The sequence below is a fragment of the Oryctolagus cuniculus genome, chromosome 9 (genome assembly GCF_051225735.1).
Source record: "Oryctolagus cuniculus isolate XC-2025 breed Fujian yellow rabbit chromosome 9, ASM5122573v1, whole genome shotgun sequence".
NCBI classification, from domain to species: Eukaryota; Metazoa; Chordata; class Mammalia; order Lagomorpha; family Leporidae; genus Oryctolagus; species Oryctolagus cuniculus.
Genome location: NC_142875.1, coordinates 130803368 through 130827102, shown reverse-complemented (window position 1 = coordinate 130827102; position 23735 = coordinate 130803368). Strand labels below are relative to the sequence as shown.

At 44.1% G+C, this 23735-nt stretch overlaps 2 long non-coding RNA genes across 2 annotated transcripts in view; one reads left to right on the top strand and one right to left on the bottom strand.

The window, feature by feature from the left end:
* Positions 1 to 5075: 5075 nt before the first annotated feature.
* LOC149124772 (uncharacterized) lies at positions 5076 to 22873 on the bottom strand. Its single transcript, XR_016213150.1, has 2 exons — positions 22399 to 22873; positions 5076 to 9130 (listed from the first exon to the last, which is right to left on the bottom strand). It is a non-coding gene; the product is annotated as an uncharacterized LOC149124772 (long non-coding RNA).
* LOC149124771 (uncharacterized) overlaps positions 9127 to 23735 on the top strand; it is a 46403-nt gene continuing 31794 nt past the window's right edge. Inside the window, exons 1-2 of the long non-coding RNA XR_016213149.1 lie at positions 9127 to 11573; positions 22433 to 22565. This is a non-coding gene — a long non-coding RNA (uncharacterized LOC149124771). The remainder of the gene's footprint in view (positions 11574 to 22432; positions 22566 to 23735) is intronic.

Here is a 23735-nt window from a genome sequence, read left to right as displayed (position 1 = left end):
TAACACTGCTTTTGTTGTATCTCACAAGTTTTGATGTGTTGTGTAGTCATCTTCATTCATTCCAGGAATTTTTTTTTTATTTTTTTATTCCTTCTATGACCAACTGTTCATTTGAAAGCATGTTGTTCAGCTCCAGGTATTTGCATACTTTTTAGCATTTCTTAAGTTGTTATTTTCTAACTTACTGCATTATGATCAGAAAAGATACATGCTGTGAGTTCAGTTTTTTGAATTTGTTGAGTCTTGCTTTATGGCCCAGCATAGGGTCTGTCCTAAACAAAGTTCCATATGCTAATGAAGGAACGTATTCTTCAACTGTGCAATGAATTGTTCTGTAGATATCATTTAGGTCCATTTGATCCATAGTGTAGATTAGCTCGGTTGTTTCTTTGTTGACTTTTTGCCTAAACTGTCCATTGATGAAAGTGGGGTGTTGAAGTCCCCCATTATTATTGTATTAGAGCTTATGTATTTGTTTAGGTTCATTAACAGTTGATTTAAATAGCCAGAGACCCTTGCAGTGGGTGCATGTACATTTGCTGTAGTCACATCTTCCTGTTGAATTGATTGCTTAAACATTACATAATGCCTTTTATTGTCTCTTTTAAAAGTTTGTCTATTAAAATCCACTTGTCTGATATTAGAATGACTACTATTGCTCATTTTTGCTTTGCACTAGCATGAAATATCTTTTTCCATCCTTTTACTTTGTGTGTATCTTTGTTGGTAAGGTGTGTATCTTATAGGTAGCACACAGATTGGTCTTGTTTTTTAATCTTTTCAGCCAATCTGTATCTTTTAATTGGAGAATTTAGGCCACTTACTTTCAAGGTTATTATTGATTAGTAATGACCAAGTCATACCATTTTTCTATCAATATTCGGATTGTTTGATTTCCTTTGTACTTTCACTAGATTTTCTACATTTACACTCTTAATGATGATGACTATTTTTCCTGTGTGCACCACAACCTTAAGTATCATTTGTAAGGCTGGATGAGTGGTGAACAAATTTTTTCAATTTCTGTTTTAGAGGGTATTTATTTTACCTTTATTTATAAATGAGAGCTTTGCTGGGTACAATATGCTGGGTTAACAGGTTTTTTTTCTTTTAGAACTTGCTCTATGTCTCCCCAGTCTCTCCTAGCCTATAATATTTCTGGTGAGAAATCGGCTGTCATTCTATTAGATTAGAGAAAGTAATTAGATTAGAAAGTAATCTCGCATTTCTCTCCTGCACATGTTAGGATTTTTTTTATGTTTTACTTTTGACAATTTTACTGATGTGTTGTGGTGAAAATCTTTTCTGATCATGTCTATTAGGAGTTACATGCTTCCTATACTTGAACACCCCTATCTTTCTCAAAACTAGGGAAGCTTTCTGTAGTTATCTCATTAAATAGGTCTTCAAGTCCAGTGTGTTCACACCTTCAGGAACTCCTGGACACATGTATTTGATCATTTGATAGCATCCCATAAATCTCTAACACTATATTCCATCTTTGTATTTTTCTTTTTCTTTTCTTTTTGTTTGTTTGTTTTTGTTTTCCCTGTATGACTGAGATATTTCCAAGGATTTATCTTCTGGCTCATACATTCTTTGTTCTGCCTTACCATGTCTGTTGTTAAACCTTCCCGCCATATTTTTATTTGACATCTTAAGATCTTTATTCCTGACATTTCAGCTTGGTTCCTCTTCAGTATCTCCATTTCCCAGCACAGTTTCTCATCCATGCCATGTTTGGATTTCTTTAACTCAGGTATCTGTTTCTCTGTGTTTTTGAGTAATCCTTTGATCGGTCTTTTGGATTCTTTTTCAGGCATTCCATCAGTCTCTTTATCTTCACATTCTAATATTGAAGTATTGTGTTTCCTTTGGAGGGCCTTCCTTGTGCATGCTTCTTGTATTTCTATGTTTATTTTTAGGCATTTGAGGAAAACTTGGTTGTCTCCTTTGACGCCTTTTCTCTTTGAACTATGCCTCTGTGGCTCAGTGGAGTGTCTGCTCCTTCAGTGGATGTCCAGAGGTGTGTGCTGGATGGGGCCAGGGAGCTCTGGCCAGTGCTTCAGGGTGGGGCAGGAGTGCACAGGGACATCCAAGGTGAGCGTGGTAGAAGTCCCCTGTATGAACCTGGTGTGATCACACCCTCAGTCGCTCTCTGCCAAGTTGAACCAGCTGCTCATGTGAGCATGTGGTTGGTACATACCTCACCCATGTGGATGCATGAACTGAAAAAGGTTTTGAGTGCAGTACCCTCTGCAATGACCCCATCCCAGCACTCTGGAAACTCTCTGGAGCCAGACCCAGTGAGTGCTCGGAGACCCAGCTCCACCCCACGCCCCATCCAGCAGTCACGGAATTACCACAGTCATAGCATGCAAGGCTCCCACCCCCACACAGAGCAGGGGATCTGCCCTCAGCCCTGTGGGCCTCCCTGGTCTGCAGAAAGAGCCACAGTTCCCAGAGCCAGCTGTCTGCCCGCCTGACATTGGTGAGTGCTCTGTCTTGCAAGTTGAGTCCAGGAGCCCTGATAGAGGAAGAGGACGGGATCACTTCACAAGCCTATGCGGGTCCCCTACCCTACACCAACCCTCCAGGCCAGACTCAAAGTCAGTGGGGATGGCAAATTTATCCCTTTAATAAAATCCCCCAGTCTCTGTTCTTACTGACTCTCAGCCTCTGGGCGTCCTATGCCAGTTGGCTCAGAACCACCTTAGAGAGGAGACAGAAGCTGCTCCCAGGGCAGAGCAGCAAAGGTCGAGGGTGCTGGAGGCATGCTCTGCTGTCACTTACCCTAGTGGGAGAGACTATGGGCTGAGGTCATCCCTCTGGGAACGGAGCTGTGCCGCCCTGGAGGAGGGCTGACTCAGCTCAATCAAAACTGCTCCTCTGACCTGTTTCCGGCTGCTTCCTAGGGATTGTGCTCCTCTGTGGTCTGCAGCCTCTTCCTGGATTCTAGACCACGTGTGAAGGCACTCATGTATCACTGGGAAACTGGTGTTTCCAGTAGAGAACATAGCATGGGGCTCCCTATTCTGCCATCTGAATGACGTCGGATTCAGTTTAATAATTAAAAACTTTAAAGTTGTACACTTCATTATTTTACTAGAGAGAGAAAGAGAGGGAGGGAGGGAGGGAGGGAGGGAGTCTTCCGTCTGCTGGTTCACTTCTGCAACAGCCAAGCTACGCCAGTCCAAAGCCAGGAACAAGGAGCTTCTTTCAGGTCTCCCATGCAGGTGCACTTGAGCCATCTTCTACTGCTTTCTCAGGTTATAGCAGAGAGCTGGATCAGACGAGATCGGGCGCGTTCAGGGTGCTATGGCCATAGACAGAGCTGGATCAGAGCTGGACCTGCCAAGACTCGAACCTGTGCACATATGAGATGCTGTGACTGCATGCGGTGGCTTTACCTGCAGTGCCACAGCGCTGGCCCCTTAACTAGGTTTTGATCTACTGAAGGCAAGGGTGTTATCAATTTTTTTCATGTTTCTACACTTCATGCTCAACAAATGCCTTGTATATATTTAGTAAAAAGTAAAATAAATATTTTTTGGAGCAAATTGAGAGATGTTTTGTGTTTTACATTTTTCCATTACTATTTGACAATTAACATTGAGTAAAATGCCACAAAGTAATTGCATGGTTGGCAATAAAATACATTTCCATTGTAGTGAAATTTAGTATTTTGAAATCTAGTAAATCCAGTTAGACTTTTGAAAAAATTAGAAACAGTGTACATCACAATTCCATGATCAAGTGTTGGGGTTGCGGCTCAGCAGGTTATGCTGCTGCTTATCACACTGCTAACTCATATTGGAGAGTAAGTTCAAGTCTTGACTGCTCTGTTTTGTATTCAGCTCCCTGTTGATGCAACCTGGGAAAGCAATGGAAGGTGGCCCAAACACTTGGGTCCTTGCCATCCGTATAGAAGACATAGATGGAATTCCAGGCTCCTGGCTTTGACCTGGCCCATCCTAGGCTGTTGTGAGTGTTTGGAGAATAAATCAGCAGATATAAGCTATCTCTTTTGTTCGTTCTCTCTCTCCCTCTCTTCCTCCCTCTATCCCTCCATCCCTCCTTCCCTTTCAAATAAATGCATCTTTTTTAAAAGTCCCATGATTAACCAGAATTGTGGCTTAGCAGGTTAAGCCACGATCTGCAGCACCAGCATCCCACATGAGTGTCTGTTAGAGGCTGGCTGTTTCACTTCAATCCAACTCCCTGCTAATGTGCCTGGGAAAGCAGCAGACAATGGCCCAAGTGCTTGGGGCCCTGCACCCACACTGGGGGACCCAGATGAAGATCTTGGCTTTGTTCCTGGCCCATCTCTAGCTTGTATAGGCATTTAGAAATTGAACCACCAGGTGGAAGATTCTTCTCTCTCCCTCTCTGTAACTCTTTGAAGCAAAATAAGTCATATTTAAAAAGTTCCATGCCTTACACATGAAATTCATTTTTCATAGATCATGAATGTTTTATTGAGATGTTCCAGCTTTACTACATAATCACAGGTGAGTTGACTAGGCACAAATGCTAAATAATTTAGGATTAAATGTTCATGGAACCCAATGCATCTGTACTGGGATATCTTAATTTAAAAATATTTTTAACAGTCAAATGTTTTCTTTTTCCAAAAAAAAAAAAATCTCTGTATGTATATTTTGTTGAAGCATTCTGGTTTAACTTTTTTTTTTGGACAGGCAGAGTGGACAATGAGAGAGACAGACAGAGAGAAAGGTCGTCCTTTTCCGTTGGTTCACCCCGCAAGGGCCGCTGGGGCTGGCACAGTGCACTGATCCGAAGGCAGGAGGCAGGTGCTTCTCCTGGTCTCCCATGGGGTGCAGGGCCCAAGCACCTGGGCCATCCTCCACTGCACTCCCGGGCCACAGCAGAGAGCTGGCCTGGAAGAGGAGCAACCGGGACAGAATCCGGCGCCCCGACTGGAACTAGAACCCGGTGTGCCGGCGCCACAAGGCAGAGGATTAGCCTATTGAGCCACAGTGCCGGCCTTTAACTTTTATATAGTATGTATTTTAGACATTTCGTTGAAAAAAAAAGTCCTTTAACTCAGATAATTTTGTGGCATCATTTTTATTGTTTGTATATAAATTCTAAAGCTTTGTAATGAGTAAGTCATAATTTGCTTCTTTGTGAAGCCTTTTGGTTTAGAATTGTCTGCTCTTCTCAGAGTGAGATTGGCCAAATATAGACCAACACATGTTTCCAATGAAGCATGGCATGAGTTTTTTGAAGAGCAGAGTAGACCTGTCTTTTAATTCATTCAGTTAGGAGCAAGGATCCCCACAGTGGAGTATGATGGAGGCTATCGTCCATAAGACAGACCCTCTATCTCGTCAGAAAATGCCTTTTCAAGCTGGCTATGGTGTAGGATTCACGGTGGGGACATGGGTGTGCGAGAACTAAGAAAGGGAGTTGCGAGAATGGCGTGGGATTCAGGCAGGGACGCTGGGTCCAGCTGCCGGAGTTTGTGCACTTCAGCCTGTTGTTGGGCTGCACTCGGGGTGCAGCCTCACTTGGGATGCCTCTGCTTTGTGACAGTGAACTTCCAACCTGCCTTGTCCTGGCAGGACTCTGGCTCTAGGAAGAGACTTGAGTCCTCTTATGTTCTTGGTGCTCTGGAAAAAGTGACAGCCTCTTTCTAGGCTTTATAGCTCTGGTTCACAGACTATAGAGTATTGTTGATCCAACTCACCTTTTTTATCCAAGCTGCACGTAGTGTGCCAACCTAGAATAGTGATGTGGGCGTGAACTTGAACTAATGAGTTTATTTCTCTCTCCTCTTAGGGTGTTCAGATGACCACTAGCTAGTCTTACCCAGTCTTCAAGAAACATTGATGGGAATAGGTTTTCATTCTTAGCATAGAGTAATCTCGAGTTGGAAGAAAGGATATATGACCTATTTTTAAATTATAGGTATGTTATGACTGGGGTATGTGGTATTAAGAATTCTTCATTAGTGCTCAGGTTATTACGGTATTCTGAGCACTCAATCAGTGCTTTTGAAATTATTCTCTGCAGAGGTGCTTCATAGATTTGCATAAACATCTGCATTAAATCTCATTTCTTAAAACTGAAGCTTTAAAGAGAATAGAATAGAAATCCTCAGATAAAATCTTTCTAATATCATGATTTTAGTACTTTAGATAGTAATTGTGGCTACAAAGCTGAACTTTTGAAATGAGCATATACTAATAAATGGTACTTTGTTGTTCTTTACATATTCGAAGCTATGTAAGTTGATTATAAATATACTACAGTGGAGGCTGGCATTGTGTTGCAGTGGGTAGAGCTGCCACATGTGACACCAACATCCCATGTGGGTGCCAGTTCTAGACCCAGCTCCTCCACTTCTGATTCAGGTCCCCACTAATGCTCCTGAGAAAGCAGTGGAAGATGGCCCAGGTACTTGGGTCCCTGCACCCACATGGGAGTCCTGGGTGAAACTCCTGGCCCTGGGCTTCAGGCTGGCCAGCCGTGGCTGCTGTGGTCATTTGGGGAGTGAACCAGCAGATGGAAGGTCTCTCTCTCTTTCTCTCTGAGGCATTTTAAGCCACCCTGTTAGTGAATCTATGTTAGTGAATTCCATGAACGAATGCTTTGTTGAATTGAAATGCGTTTGGGTTTCAACTTACCACATCCTTGAAACGTATTCCTTGTTCCTAATTATGTCTCTGGAGCAGTTCACTGTGGCTTGCTGTATGCTGGGCAGTCCAGACGCATCTCATTGGCAGAGCAGTGGATGTAGTCCCTCCTTTCCTTCTGTGAGGGTGCATTCCATCTGCACAGCTCCCCAGTGCACACAGTGCTGAGGGAACAGGCATGTCCTGTCAGGGCCTTCACACTGCCTGTGCTGCACCTGCCTGCTTGTTCCTGGGTGTGAGGCTGTGGCACTGGGTTGGCACAGTTAGTGGTGCAGTCAGCTTTCTATGAGTGGGTTTGTATATAGATACTCAGACACTCGAGTGTGTGTGAGAGACAGCCAGAGACAGAGGAAGAAAGAGAAGGAAAAAGGAAAATCAGTGATATTCTGCTGGAGCATTTAGTATGGTTGCTAGCTGTCATTGTCTAAACATCTTCCTAGTATTATTATTATAAAGTTAGATCATGATTTTTGATACATGAATTCCCTCTTATTTTATATGAAGACAAAGTAGCATCCTCAAGCTGTTTTTCAGTTTAAGTTATATTTAATTAGTCATTTTTACCCCATAGATAGATGTAAGCAAAGATTTTGTAAAGCAAGCAAGCAGATTTTTAAAATAATAATTAGTTCCTATTCCCCTTTACATCAGATACTTAATAGCCAATCATAACTTCTAATCAGCCTTAATTGAAAATGAAACCAGCTGAAAATGTATATGCTGATCAGGAGGAGGTTTTGGCTAGACATTCTTGAAATATTGAAAAGACCCTAAGGATACACAGACTGTGTTCTAGACCCATCATTCCCAAGCAGTGACTTGAGTCACCGAATTTGAATTTCAAGTCATGATATTATTCACTGTCAAGGTAAAAAATATTAAGCTTTCATTTCAATAGGAAAAATTGTAATGACAGAGGTATATCTTATCTGAAATCAAAACATTTGCCTTAGGGAATTTCACTGTAACTCAGCTTCTCTACAGGTAAGTTTCTTGTATCGTTTATGCTTTATAGTTCTTTTCTCATGATGTAGTTTTCTACTAGTGGTTAGGGTCAAATCCTGGAGTGCTGTCTCTCTTGTGAAACCTCAAACATGGAGCATGGTGGACCCTGGCATCCCCGAGATAATACTAATACATCTCCCAGCAGTGCATACCAAATGGTTCCTGAAGCCCAATTTTCACTGGCATTCCTTTGGTCATGCCTTAAAATCAGCTGCCACTATCCTGATCCAATGACTGTGGCAACTTTGTTATGGCTTTCTCCTGACTGCAGGTGAACCAAAGAAACTGATAGGCACACCTCCGTTTAGAATGGCTTAATAATTATATCATGTTATTAATCACAAGAACCTGTACTGTTCCTCAGGTAATTGTGCTGTAGAGAGATCTGTGCTATCACCGTCATTTTTTTTCTGATTGAATAGTTCAGAAGCCGAAATAGGTTGCTTAAGGATTTTTCAGGTTTCCTGTCACTGGTGAAGATGTTGAAGACTCGGTGTTTTCTAGATCATTCTAGGAGACGGTGAGAGTTAGGCTCTTTTAATCTTGAAAATACTTTGAAAAAATCAGTGCTCATTTTCACTTTATTTTCTGTAGTCTTCTGAATTCTGTTGGCCTTATAATTGCTCAAGAACAGCAGGAAGCGGCATCTCTGGGCTGATGAAGACACTGTCGGTCAGCAGGCCAACGGAAACTGGAGTTCTCATCACAGTGAAGGTCGGAGACTTAAGCCCACAGACCACGATGTAGGGAATGCCATGGCAAGCTCCTGCTGTCCCCAGCATCACTGTCCATTTCCAGGGATGTGCAACCTTACTTGTATTTGACCAGGGCCCTGGGTTAAGCAGCGTGAGTGAGAACATTACCTTTGGAAACATGCTAACAAAACACACATCATGCGTGGACTTCCTGAGAGCAGAGAGCAGGTCTGGGGCTCCGGAGATGCCAAAGCCAAGCTTATCCTCGCTACACATTCTGCCCTTTGGGAGGAATGGAAGCACCAGTCTCAAGAGGGTAGAACTTTCACCAGCAAGTTGTACACAACTGGTGCTGGTGGCACAGCTGTGCGGCTGGAGGAGGAGGGGCCGGCGACGTGCCCCAGTGAGGACACAGGGAGCAGGGACTGGGCTTGATGTGCACCTGAGAAAGCAGGGCGAGGCACGGCAGGGCCAACCACCCTGTCAGTATTTGCTCATTCAGTTCCCCCTCCTTTCTCTCCATTGCTCCTTCAGTCTAACCCCATGGATTCATGATAAGGATGATGCGTACTTCCCATACACATGGACAAATATAGTCAAAGAAGCCATATTTTGAAAATCAGAAATGAGTTTTCCGGGGTACACAGCAGAGACAGTAATGCCAACAGTTCAGAACGCTGCTTCTGTTTCCGTGTAGGCTGACCTCAGAGCCGTCTTTTCCCTGTCCCTCTTGCAGGAGCAAGAAATGCATGAAGCAGAATGATTTTCCTGCAGGAAAAACAGAACATGGTGTCAAACAGGAAAATACGTCCCTAACCCTGCATCTGCTTGCTCCTAAGAGATGGTACAGGGGCCTGGCCAGCCTGGGTTGATGTAATAACCAGCATTCTCCAGTGTCCCTGTTGTTGGTTTTTTTTTTCCCCCTATTTTTTCTCTTATTTAATCGGGATACAGTGATTAAATGTCACCTTGAAAGACTGCTGCTGAATTTTAGAGACAAGAACTGGCAGCAAAAGGATGTTGGGAGTGGGTGGAGAGAGGCACAGGTCTGCTTGTGGTGGTTTTTCATACAGACAATAAAGACGTGGGGGAAGAGGTTGTCCATGGTGTTCTTAGACCGTATTCCCCCTTACTAAATTCAAGTTCTGAAAACTTGTGTAAAACAAAGTTCGTTTCTTCTGATGTCCCAGGTACAATATGAGTAAGAAATCAGGGGAAAGTGGAAGCATGGTGAGATGATTATGCTTTCCCGGATTGTCTTTATTTTTTTTATTTTCCAAACAGTGTTAGGAAAAATTTAAGCTAAGAACCAGGAATTGGGGCCAGCATTGTGGTGCGTGGGTTAACACCCTGGCCTGAAGCGCTGACATCCCATATGGGCACCAGTTTGAGACCCGGCTGCCCGACTTCTGATCCAGCTCTCTGCTGTGGCCTGGGAAAGCGGCAGAAGATGGCCCAGTCCTTGGGCCCCTGCACCACATGGGAAGCCCGAAAGAGGCTCCTGGCTTCGGATCGGCGCAGTTCCAGGCTTTCTGGCCAATTGGGGAGTGAACCATCGGATGGAAGAACTCTCTCTCTCTCTCTCTCTCTCACTCTCTCTCTCTCTCTGCCTCTCTCTCTGACTTTCAAATAAATAAATAAGTCTTTTAAAAAAAAGAACCAGGAACTAAGCTCCAATCCCCAGTGAATTACAGATAATTTAGGGGATTCCAAAGCTTAGAACAAGACCTTGCAGACCTGTTGCTTAGCTGGTAAGAATTTAAAATTTTTTTTAAAAAAACAGTAAAAGGTAACTTTGGCCTTCATTCTTAGATGTTAACATTTATTTTGTAGTTTCTACTGAAGTGGCATGGTACTTCTCTCTGTCTACAACCAGTGAAGTGAGTTTAAACATTCAGTACTTGTTGTGATGTAATAGTTCATTTTCCCAAAGAAAATATGTTACAACAGATCTGGAAAATAACAAAAGTTTCAAAATACTGTCAGGTTTCCAGATTACACTGTGTAGCCATTTGTGTCATTTGTTTTCAAGTGCTTCCTTTCCCTCCAGTCCTCAGGAGTACTCTGAGGACCCCTGAGATTGGACACATGCACCAAGCCACGTGCATGTTCTTGGTTTGGCTTCAGAGCCAAGTATTATTTATGTGAATGGAAGGACCATTCCCAGCAACAGTGTAGAGTGTGGTAGGGTTCCAGTTCCAACTGCAATACAGGTAGGTTAAAAAAAAATATTGATTTACAAGACAAAAGGTCCTTTCTTAGAGCCTGAATGCTAACAATGGACTTTTCCTTGAATGCTGCCCCGTGTAAAAGCCACATGGTAGTTCCTGTTTCTCAAAGAATAGCTTTCCTTCTTGTGAAACGCCAGGAAGATAATAAGCGTAGAGTTGTATTTCCAGTCAAAAGTATGCAGCTATCAGGATTAGGAATTTTGTTGGATTAAATGGCACAGACGAGACCATACATGGCTCGTGTGTTCTTGGCAAGTGGAACATAAAGATATATAGGGAGCTAAAAGAAATGAGAACTAAAGTTTATGGGAAATCTGTAAAAGTGGAAGGGTCTGGGGGTGCCCTATTCCATCTCCTTCATTTAATGTGCATTTATTTAACCAAGCATACACAGTGATCAAGTGACTTACCAAGGTCATTCACTGTTAAAAGTGATGGAACTGAGTCTTACTCTTGAAACCCCTGGAAGCTCATGGGTGTTTCCGTCCGGACATGAAGCATGTTATAGTGAGCTCCTGTGGAAGTTTGACAGTGTGTCTGTACCCCAGACCCATGCCTGCAGATGGCAGACATGGCCCCATCCTGAAAACTAAGTAAATACAGCACTTCTGCAAGTGGAGATTTCAGTCCCGGAAGCCCTCATTTGCATGCCTACCACCTTATCCCACAGACAGAAGGGTCAGCACTAGCATACAGCACGGACCTGAAACCCAAACTACTGAAATTTTTGATTTTTAATTTAAAAAAGATTTGATAACGCAGCCATTTGAGTAATAATCTAAGCAAAACATGTCCTTCTTTAATTGAATGAATTTTTTTTCTCTTATGGAGGAAAGTTTGCATTACTTGATATTTGCATCATCATAACAATTCCTTCCTTGAAGTTTCCTAGTTGACAGGGGACAACGGATGAATGGCTGATGTTGTCTTCCAGATTTTTGGAGAGGGGAGGAATGATGTCAAGAATGGCCTCCCTCATGGTGAGTAGCAATACTATTAGAAACCTGAGTGTCCCCTTCTTCCCCAGTCCTCTCTTTTTCTCACCTCCCTGATAAACTAAAACTGGTTGTTCAGGTCAACAGAACAGTGTGTGAACTGGTTCCCACGTATTTGTTTCTCATATAGATGGGGCAGGTCTTGAAAAAAAATGCTTGATGACGTTCTAGATGCAGAGATGATTTTTGATAAAGTAAGTTCTTTAATGGGCTTTTCATGTCAGCATCTTAATAATTTATTGTTAGTGTGGTTACATGTATTATACTCATTATATATGGTACAAAAGGTTGTGGAGATAGAATAAAAGGTAAGTTTATCTGGGTGCAAAAAAAATTCTTGAAATCAATGTACATAAAAAGTTCATGGAAAATTTGTATTACAAAAAAGCAGTACAGCTATTTGTAAGTTAAAATCATTCAAATGATACAGTTGTTTAATTTAAATAGCAATACAATTAAGCTAGCTGTTGTTTTTGGTCTTCAAAGCAAGTGTTCAAAAGAAGCATTCTGGAATTGATTCAGTAGAAGGCTTGTGAACACTCTGAAACGTGGTAGATTTCTGGCAAAAGGTACCTTTTTGTAAATGCTAAAGTTTGATCAAGAAAAGTTGTGTTTTAAAAACTTGGAACATGAACTTGATTTTCACTTTAGATTACTTGAAAATTTTTTTAAAAGGTATTTTTTGGGGCTGGCACCGTGGCTCACTTGGTTAATCCTCCACCTGCGGCGCCAGCATCCCATATGGGCACTGGGTTCTAGTCCCGGTTGCTCTTCTTCCAGTCTAGCTCTCTGCTGTGGCCCAGGAGGGCAATGGAGGATGGCCCAAGTGCTTGGGCCCTGTACCCACATGGGAGACCAGGAAGAAGTACCTGGCTCCTGGCTTCAGATCGGTGCAGCGCCAGCCATTTGGGAAGTGAACCAATCTAAGGAAGACCTTTCTATCTCTTTCTCTCACTGTCTATAACTCTACCTGTCAAATTAAAAAAAAAAAAAAAAAGGTATTTTTTTTGGCAAGCAGAGAGACAGAGATCTTCTATCTGTTGATTCACTCTCCAAATGTCTGCAATGGCTGGAACTAGGCTGGGGATGAAGCCAGGAGCCAGGAACTCAAACTGAGTCTTTGCTGTGGCTGGCAGGAGGCCCATTACTTGAGCCCTCACCTGCTGTCTCTTGGAGCATGCATTAGTAGGAACTTGGACTCAGGAGCCAGAGCTGGGAATTGAACCCAGGTTCTCTGAGATGCTGCTAGACTAAATGCCCACTACTAGGTTCCCTAAAACATTCCTTTGCAACACAATAAGTAAAACATCTAAGTAGAAGTTTGCAGGTCAGAGTCAGGAATGTCAAGGAGCTGTTTTCTTATGGGTAGATGTGGCGGTACAGGAGTTACGCTGCAGCTGGTGATGTCCACACCCCGTATCAGAGTGCTGGTTTGCACTCTAGCCACTATGCTTCCCATGCAGCTCCCTGCTAATGTGCTTGGAGAGCAGCAGCCGAAGGCTCAAATGCTGAGTCCCTGCCACCACTGTGGGAGACCCTGATGCAGTTCCTGGTTTGTGACTCCTTCCTGGGGCTCAGCCACAGCTATTGCAGCCACGTGGGGAGTGGGCCAACAGATGGGATCTCTCTCCCTCTGTCTCTCCCTCTCTCTGTCACCATACCTTTCAAATAAATGAATAGATAAATCTTGTGAAAAAGAAACTGTTTGTTTAAATTTTAAAAGTGCTGGTGTAGTTATTTGTTGCACCAAGTTGATTCACTATTCTGTGGTAACTAGGGGGTTAAGGAGAGGCCCGTGAGATGGAACGAAGCCAAGGGTGAGGGTCCACGAGTCAAGTGAAGAAAGTCTCTTATGAAGGAATAAGTCAATCTCTAAACAAGGCTGCTTGGTCAAAACGTGGTCCTTGAGGAATAAGAGTTGAGTTGATCAAGTTGGATGTGGTTGTGAACATGACAGGAGATGCACTGGACTGAAGGAGGTGTAAGAGCAAGTACGAGCTGGCGCCGCGGCTCACTAGGCTAATCCTCCGCCTTGCGGCGCCGGCACACCGGGTTCTAGTCCCGGTCGGAGCGCCGGATTCTGTCTCGGTTGCCCCTCTTCCAGGCCAGCTCTCTGCTGTGGCCAGGGAGTGCAGTGGAGGATGGCCCAAGTGCTTGGGCCCTGCACCCCATGGGAGACCAGGAGAAGCACCTGCCTCCTGCCTTCGGATCAGCGCGCTGGCCGCGGCGGCCATTGGAGGGTTAACCAATGGCAAAGGAAGACCTTTCTCTCTGTCTCTCTCTCTCACTGTCCAAAAAAAAAAAAAAAAAAAAAAAAAAAAAAACCGCAGAGCGAGTAAGAAGGAGTGATGATAGACAACTTGGTTTTAAGGAAGCGTGAGAGGATGGAATGGAATGTACAAGTGGAGGATGTGGCACCTGCTGTGAGACCAAGGAGCCCTTTCGTCCCTGTAGAATGAACGCTAGCGTATGTTTGTCAGAGGAAACACAGGCTGATTTGTAGATACACGGGTGGAAAGATGTGGAAGTTCTTTTTCATTAGCTTTTTTCTTTTAAAGATTTATTTATTTATTTGAAAGAGTTACACAGAGGAGAGGCAGAGAGAGAGAGAAAGAGAGAGAGAGAGAGAATCTTCCATCTGCCGGTTCACTCCCCAGATGGCCACAATGGCCAGGGCTGCGCCGATCCAAAGCCAGGAGCCAGGAGCTTCTTCCGGGTCTCTCACATGGGTGTAGGGGCCCAAGGGCTTGGGCCATCTTCCACTGCTTTTCCAGGCCATAGCAGAGAGCTGGATGGGAAGTGGAGCAGCTGGGTCTTAAACCAGTGCCCACATGGGATGCTGGCACTTCAGGACAGGGCATTAACTGACTGCGCCACAGCACTGGCCCCAGCTTTTTTCTTAATGAAGTAAAACCTATCACCAGTTTAGAATGAGGGCAGGTCAAGAAGTGCTGGAAGTTTGAGAAGAGGAAGATGAAATGGACGAGGGAGATGTTGCAAAACTTCTCCTTAGCACCAAAGCCCACTTAAAGTTCTGTCCACAGCAGGATTTGTGGTTTCTCCACCCGGATCTGGCTGTTTGGGTACAGGCAGAAACCAGTAAGAGAGTTGAATTCCACTGGGATGGAATTTGTGCTCCAATAAAAGATGGGGTAGAAGGTGTGCAAAGCGACAGAAATACAAGTGAATGGTCACAGAGATGAATCACGGAAGCAAGCTAGGCAAAGAAAGAGGCTATTCAGGATGTGGGGGCATGGAGACATCAATAGATTAATAGGTTAGAGACTCAAAGCATAGCAGGCATGGCTGGAGAGAGCATTGGGAGCTGGCAGTAGGGGAATGGGATTCTTGAAATTAACTTTATGTGGGCAGCAGCTATTGGTTGAAAAATACCCACAACAAAGGTCCTGTGGACATGTATGCTGTGTTTTAACTTTTGTGTGAGTTAAAGATGAGCTCCAGGCTGTAATGTGGTTGGTGATACCAGAACCCGTGTTTAAGATGCACTGTTTGTCTAAGCTTGGAAGGATTGAGTTAAAATCAAATCCAAAGCACAAAACCCACCACACAACTATTAGAATGGCTGAAATGTTTTCCAAAACTGCTAACAGCGAGTGCTTAGGAGGATACAGAATGGTTTAGCCTAGTAGGATAGGAGTCGTCATTCAGGAAGGCAGAACTGCACTGCCTCCTTGCTGTAAGATGTGGCTGTTTCCTAGCTACTCATCTGCTTGTCGTGGGACTCAGTAATCACACCACAGGCATTTACTGAACTGATTTGAAAATGTATGCCCACACAAAAACCTGCTCATAAATGTGTATAGCAGATTTACCCCTAATTCCCCCAAAATGGAAGCAACCAAGATGTTCTTCTACAGGAAGAAATATACGGGAAGGACACAGCAAGTAGCCACAAGCACTCTTAACCACTCAGACCTTGGTTTCTAACAACCTTCTCTACTAAAAGAATGAGAGATCCCTTGAGAAGTGACTGTTTTTGGTTTGGCACAGGAAATAACACATTATGAGCCTGAACCATAATTCAATGCCAGGAAATAGCGAAATTCCCAAAAAAATAACATGGCAGAAACATGCCAAAGGTCCCCAGGAACCAAAGAGCTTTCAACAGCCAAAGCTGGGACAATTTGAACAACAAAATGAATAATGTAGTAGTGGATTTTCACCTAGAGCATAAAAGCAATATCAGTGGGTGGGTCCATACTAATAGAACTAAATTATTTAATAAAGGAGTAAATGAGAAATAAGAGGCACAACTCCCATAGAGAAGAATTCCAGATAATTAATGAAGACACTTCCCCATCAGCTGTGGAATACAGACTTTCTACTGAAGAGGACTTTATGGAAATTGGGGAAAATTAAGAAGTGACAAGAGGGCAGAAACCAGACAAATGCTTCTTCAGATGGGTGGTCAATGCTAATATCATCAGTAATGCATTACATTGAAATATCTATTCTTGACATGTTGTTTGAAAGTAACACTTTACCCTCTGTAATATGCTTCCCAGAAATTGATATGCCAAGTCTAACCATAAGAAAAAAATCAGACCCAAGTTGAGCACTAGTCTATGAAATATTTAGCTAGAAAGCTTCTTTTTTAAAATAATAATCAATATTTAGGATTTATTTGTTTGCATTTTAATTGAACGACAGAGAGAAGAACTCTTCCTTCTCTGGGTCACCCCCTCAAATGCCCACAATGACTGGGGCTAGGCAAGGATAATGCTAGGCACTGGGAATTCAGTCTACATCTCCCACATGGTGGCACGGCCCCAAGTAGTTGAGTGATCACCTGCTGCTCCCACGACTGCACATTAGCAGGAGGTTGGAATCAGAGGCAGAGCCAGGACTTGAATCCAGGCGCTCTGAAATGGGATGCACTTGTCCCAGCAGACAACCACCCGTGACCAGTATTAGGAACTGCCTGGGTTGTTAGAATCAAGTAAAGTGTGAGAAAGTCACAATGAAGAGCAGCCTAAGGAGACACGAAGGCTAGATCTAATCAACAGGATCCTGGAACAGAAAGAAGCCATTCGGAAAAGGTAATGAGATCTGAAGACAGCACTGAGTTTAGTTAACATACCGTTTTCAGTTAGTCAATTACAACAAGTGCGCCATAGTAACACAAGACGTTAACAATAGGCAGAACTGAGTGATTGATACTTTATACTGTCACTGCAGCTTTTCTCTAAATCTAAAAATTATTCCAAAATTCTCAAAGTTTATGAAGGAGAAAACATATGGAGCATCCCAGAGTTCACAGTTCGCTTGTAATTTGGTGCTGTCTTCCCGGCAGGAGTCAATGCTTCACTGTTAAGTTCTCTACGCGGGTCGTCACCATTTCAGCTCCCCATTCATTGTGACTTCCTCCGAAGCCGCTGTGACAGCAATGTGGCACTTGCAGCAAAGTGGCTGGTTATGTTAAGCCTGTATACCATGTAAAACTATCCTGGAAGTACAATTATCTTTTTAAGTTCAAGAGCTTCCAGCTGTTTATTCTAATGAAACTGATATTGAAATCCAGATTGCTCTCAGTCTTAAATTTATGTTTGATCCAGTTTTATAGATATGAAATCAATATGGTATAGATATGGTTGATGAGCCCCACAGGTTGTGAATCCTACTGTTGTCAGCATGGGATAGATAAACCTATATACTGCGTGCTGAGTATCTGTCAGTGTTGGCCCCCTGGTGGTGAGCATTTGGCTGCTCTCTGGGAACACTGTGGGTGGAAGAGGGAAGGCGTCATCTCAGGCCTCTGGTCTACCACATTAACACCCTTCTTTAGGGACACATCAGAGTTAGCTAAGAGAGTCACTTGTGGCAAAGTCCAAGCATGTTGCCAGACTGTCTGGAAGTCCCAGTGCTGCTACTGTGTCCAGTCCCCAGGTCTGTTCTTTTGGATAGAAGAAAATTTCCCAAAGTGTTCTGCGGAGACGGTAGAAGATATTTTAGAAAGGTATGCATTGTCTTTGATAACCAAGGGAAGAAGGAGCAGACATTCTTCACTGTTGGAGAAATGCCCTTTTTTATTTTTATTTTTAAGATTCATGTATTTATTTCAAAGTCAGTTACAGGGAAAGGAGAGAGAGAGAGAGAGAGAGAGAGAGAGAGAGATCAATCTTCCCTCTGTTGGCACATTCCCCAAATGGCCGCAACAGCCGGTGCTGGGCCAGGTTGAAGCCAGGTGCCTGGATCTCCGTCCAGGTTGCCCATATGGGTGGCCAGGGCCCAAGCACTTGGGCAGTCTTCTGCTGTTTGCCCAGGCCATTAGCAGAGAGCTGGATTGGAAATGTAGCAGCCAGGACACAAATCTGTGCCATATGGGATGCTGGCATTGCAGGCAGCAGATTGATTTGCTAAGCCACAATGCTGCCCCCAGTGAGGGAACATCTTACCCCATGACCTGACGCCCAGAGGCATTTGCAGTTTCCCTAGTGGCACTTGCAAAGAGCTCTAAGAACCACAGGCTTCTCTCCAGGAGAGGCATGTTGGCATGTGCCACTGTATCCATGAAGATGTCTCTGTTTTTTATTTTTTCATGTGCTTCTTATGTATTTGAAAGTCAAAGTTAGAGGGAAAAGGAGAGGCAGAGGAAGAGAGAGATCCTTCATTTGCTTGTCCACTCTCAAAATGGCCAGACTGGTGGTGGGCCAGGCTGAATCTGGGCGCCTAGAATTCCACCCGGGTCTGCCATGTGGGTGCAGGGGCCCAAGCAGTTCTGGCCATCTTCTGCTGCTTTTCCAGATTCATTGGCAGGGAGCTGGATCAGAATCAGAGCAGGCTGGGCTTGACCCAGTGTTCCAATATGGGATGCCACTGTCACAGGTGGTGGCTGTACTGTTACGCCACAGCGCCGGCACCAGGGCTGTCTCCCTGAGTGACATCTCTTCTGCACTGAGAATCTTTCAGGTGATTCTCGGTTCTTTCAGACCAGTACAGTGTTGACATGCTGAAGTTTACGAAACGTGATTTTTCAGTGAGAATGGTTTTAAGACATATTGAAACTGATTGATGGATGGATGGTCACCTTTAAAGTGTTCCTAGAATTGTTCTCCAACACTTTTTTTTAAAGATCTGTTCCTTTGAACTCTGAACTAAGACAAAAAATTCTTCTTGTGGTGTTGGAAACAAAAGAAAAAAGGCAATATGCTTACTTCTCTTTTCAGGCCCATGCAATATGTAAGGAGAGTGTAGTTAGTTAACTTAAATGAAAGAGTACTCCTCAGAACAAAACTTCAGTGCAGATGTGACGTCTGCCAAGCTTTGCCATACACAGGAAATGCAGGACTGATTTTCAGAAATACTCCATAGGCCCATTGCCGCCCGTTCCAGACACCCAGAAACGGGAATTCAAATACTGCGCACATCAGAATGACATCACCCGTGTCTACTTCTGGCCCCAGAACATGTAACAGATGGGCCCCTTGGGCTGTCTCCCCAAGTGTGGCTCACATATTGATTATGGATCAGTTTTCCTTGTTTGCTTCCCAAGGCCCACTGCTTGGTTTCCTGGGAATATTGATAGAGAAGGCAAACTCACTGTGTTTTTCCACACCAAGGAAAACAAATGACACTGAAATTGCAGGGAAATTAGTGCCAATTAAGACAATTGTGCAGCTGTGAAAGGGGCCATGTGTATTCTTAGATTTCTGCCCTTATGGTATGCTTAATAATGGAAAATCCAACAATCTGATGTATCAGTCAAGGCTAATAATTTCCAACAAAGTTTTAACTTTTATTTGACAAGTGGTGCTATTTTTATTCTGGCTCGCAAATTAGAACATATTTGTGTAAATTATTTAAGTTGCATGCCTGGGTATTCATTGTACCATCACGTGTTTCTATTTGCATTCCCCAGCCCATCTGTCTTGTCTTTTTCTGAGCGAATTCTGCACATGATAAAATGGAGCATGTCTTGAGGTGCTAATTATGTACAAGAGAAAAACCCCACTGTGAATGAATTGTCAGCTCCCAGGGCCTCCCAGTTTTACTGGTGAAGTGTTTTCTTGTCTGTGGTGGTGAGGTGTGAGGAAGCAGGCACACACAAGCACTCTCAGGCATGCAGAGGACACTCTCAGGTATTGTGTAGGGATCAACTTTCAGACACATACAGGCAGGATCCCAACTCTGAACCACAATACAGGAAAAGAAACATTCACATTGCCTAGAAGTATAGTCTCGGCCCATCTCGGGGGGAGCGTGCTGGCGTTTGCTGAAGCCCTTGTGAGGATAAAGAAGTAGAAGTCTTTAGACCTAAAGCTCTCAGAAGGCCCCATGGGAAGAAGGAAATTGATTTGGTTAAACCTAACAAAGGCATTTCGAGGGCACACAATGGGTTTTAAGTATGAGAGTAGAGAGTGTTTTCATAGGAAAATGGCCAAAGGAGTCCAGAATAACTTGGAAAATGACTCAGAAGTGGATACAGAGAGAGACTGAGATACTACTGATAAGATGAGGACACGCCGTGACCCACCTGGCCGCTGTCAGAGTGGGAGTTGAGTGTCTTGGTTACCAGACTGCCGGTGATACTGAGTGTGAGGAGCTGAGGTGTAGACCCCACCCAAGCCTGTCCATGCAGGAGACCCAGAGACTGGGAGCTGCTCTGGGACACTTTGGGCAGTGTCACTGCCAATGCTCCTGGCAGGTACATGTTTGCATGTCTGTGTGTGTATGAGGGAGTGTAGGGATGCACACACATGCAATCCACTCCACAACCCATGTGTGCAATGTGTACACAAATGACACATTCAGTGATCAGTCTGGGGAACTCAGTATTGTGCATTTTAAGCTGTGGGCTGTCCGATGAACAGCAGCACAGAGCCCAGCTTTGTGTAAAAGGGGTTAGGAGAGAGCTGCAGGTGCCTTCTCACGGGGCTCACTGCCTTGTCCCCGTGCAGAAGTAGCACAGCAGAGGACGAGAGTGCAGCAGCAAGTGTGTCACCACTCCAGGGAAATGCTGCCCCTGAGGAGGGACAGGTTACAAGTGCCCCGAGGCATTCCTTTCCCACTGCAGGTAAATGGAAATATTACACCTGGACTAGGAGAGTTTTAGGGGCTAGGTGTGCCATTCCACCTGAAATAGCTAAGACAAGAGGAAGCAGCAGCAGCAGCAAAGACAGAAGAGACAAGTGAGCCCAGGGGTAAGAGGTGGAGCAGGCTGGTGACGCTTGCGAGGCGGGCACTCTGGAGGGGAGCATGCCAGTGCCCCAGCTTGCTGTCTGGAGGGAGCTCCCAGCCAGGTGCAGGGGAGGCCAGGGCACCTAGAATCTGCAGGGCTGAGGGGCAGAGAGCAGAGAGCTGCCTCCAGCTTCTACCAAAGCAAGCCAAGATCTGTGGTGTCAGAGAAGTCAAAGCTCATTTTGGAAATGGAGTTCTTACCTTCGAATAGACTAATCTAATCCACTGGTCAATTCAAATCAAATTCCAAAATACGTCCATTTTTCAAATACTGTTACAAGCTGCAATATATCACCCACAAAATTTGCTCCCCAAATCCATTGTGTCCCACCCTCAGCTGACAGGGACTGTCCCCTGCTGAGTTCTTCACTCTCCCCCCATCTCCCAAACCTCAGCAAGAAGCCAGACAGGCCCCAGCCTCCACTGTGGACTGCCCCACCTCCCATTGCTGCCCTCTGCACTTTCCCTACCAGTTCTCCATACCCACTTCACAAAAACCCCGGAACAAGAATCTCCCAAAGGTCTCCTTCCAGGAGAGGAAGCTGGGTGGGCTGAGGCAGGGTCTCTTCCAAAGGACTGACGGGGGGGGGGGGGGGGCGCGGGCAGAGACCACTCCACCCATGTGAAGGGACCTCTCCCAGGAAGCTCTCGCCCAGAGCTCTCCCCCAACAGCCTAACCCTCAGCAGGTCCTGAGAGCAGCATCCAGATTCAAAGTACTTCTCAGGATGGCCAGGGCAGGTCTGCAGGTCCCGGTATTTAATCTGGACCACTGTGACCAAGGTGTAACTCATTCACCTCCAAGTCTTCCCACGATCTTCATTTGGAAAAAAACAAATTGGTGGCATGGCATTTTGCTGATAATTTTTGGCAGACCCTAAACGTATTGAATTTATTTGAAGAAAATAAACAAATCTAGAAGCTGGGAACAATATTCAATCCTCTATTGTTTCATGAATAACACAGCTTCTATTTCAATCAGAATACACACACACACCCACACACACGCACACCAGAACGATGCCAGATTCTCCCGCCTAGGTTATTTTCAGTAAATAGGGGACATTTCAATGAGTTCCCACCACCAATGGCAAACTAAATGCAGCAAAATAATCTGTACAGATAAACTGTACAGATTAATATTATGATAACTAATGAAAATTTCCTTTCTCTTGATAATATAATCAGATAAGATTACTGCACAATCATGTATTGTAACTGCCAGGTTCTGAGTGAACTTTCTTGATTGCCAATTTCGAGGCATGGATTTTATACTGAGATTTGCAGCTGAGGATGGCTTAATCAGAATTTTTCTGAGGAAAAATTGGTATCAAAAGAGAGATAGAAGACCTCATTAATATTTAAATTCTTGGATTTAAATGTTACCAAAAATACTCATAGGATGACAACAACTTATCAGTAAAAAAACCTTTTCTCCTTAGAACCTGATTTTAGGCTTAGCATTAAACTCAAATATCACTTCTGCTTCTATCTTTGAGCTTAGTTGCAACACATAATTTTTGCAGTGTATCTTAGACATAATCAGCAAGGCAGACACAGGCCTTGTTAAGTGGAGAATGCAGAAATGCGCTGAAATGGAGGCCATCTGCTTACCTGTGCTAATGAGCCTTCATCCCCTATGATGCAGATACCCACAGAGACAGATGGTGTTGCGAAATGATGGACCTTTGAGAGAAGGAAAGCGTGAGAAGTTCAGTAATGTCCTCTTGGAACGAATGGAGCTGGGAGAAGAGAGAAGAGTCGTGCCCAAGGTGCACCAGGTGAGAGTTGGCGGTCAGCAGCAGCATCTGATCATGTCCAGGAATCGGAGAGGAGTCGGACGCTGTGCAGCCGCATGGCTTCTCCTTACCTGGAAAGATCCAGTCCTCTCTTCCCTCCTGGTGGCACATCAGGAAATTGTTCGGAATCCCTTGAGTCCAGTCCCTCTTTACACTCAGACCTAGAGCTGGAGAGATGACCACTGAGACCCAGGACAAGGCAAAGCAGAGGGCAGTGTGTGCTGTCAAGTAGCAGTGGCCGTGCCCTGTAGGAGAGCAGGTGGAGGGCTTGGCTCACTCCATGGAAAAGGGCCGGTGATGTCTTGGAGGGAGGGAGAAGGGGGTGGAGAAAATAGAGGGGATGGAGTGGGCAGGATGGGGCCAGTGGAATTCTTACTTGAGAGAAAAGTAAGTTGTTGAAGGCAGAGGATAGGAAACATGGGTGCCTCAGGCAAGGAAAGAGAATGAGTGGAAACACTGACCATCAGTGCGATGTATGCGACTCTGTTTCCACAGAGCTTTCCGGTTTCTCCCCCAGCACCATGTTCTTGAACAAAATCTAATTTCTCCAGCATGTTTGGTACTTTTTTGGATTGCATTTTAACTTCAGAGATAGACCATCTTATCCAATGGGGAATCTGAAGTGGTCCATCATTTACCTGTTTATCTGCTTTAGAGACCCTATCGGTTCTTAAGTATATATGCTAGCATCTCCCATTTAATTCTGGTAATCAGGAAATCACTACAAGGAGCCTGTTATTCATTTTTAAAAGAGGAAAATCATAAAGAATTACGTACTATCCCAAATCCCTCAGCAGATTTCCTGAAATTAAATAAACTGGTGAATACCTCACTTTTAGCACACTGTAGTGTTGGGAATTTCAAGGCTTTGACTATAGCTTTCTGAGCATCAGTGACTTTTTAAAAAACCACATGATTGTTACATTTTTTAAAATTATTGCTTTTTAAGTGGTAGCATGTAGAATTGGCATGCCATACTATAAACAAACTGACGAAAAGGCCATAAGTAGAGCTGTTAAAAATTAATGCACAAAAAGGAACAATCAGAACCAAGGAGATTTCCTATAAGAAACTTTACTTACCAAATAACATGAGGACTTAAAGAAAATTATGAATGAAGGAGCATTTAAATACATACTCAATGGAACTTTC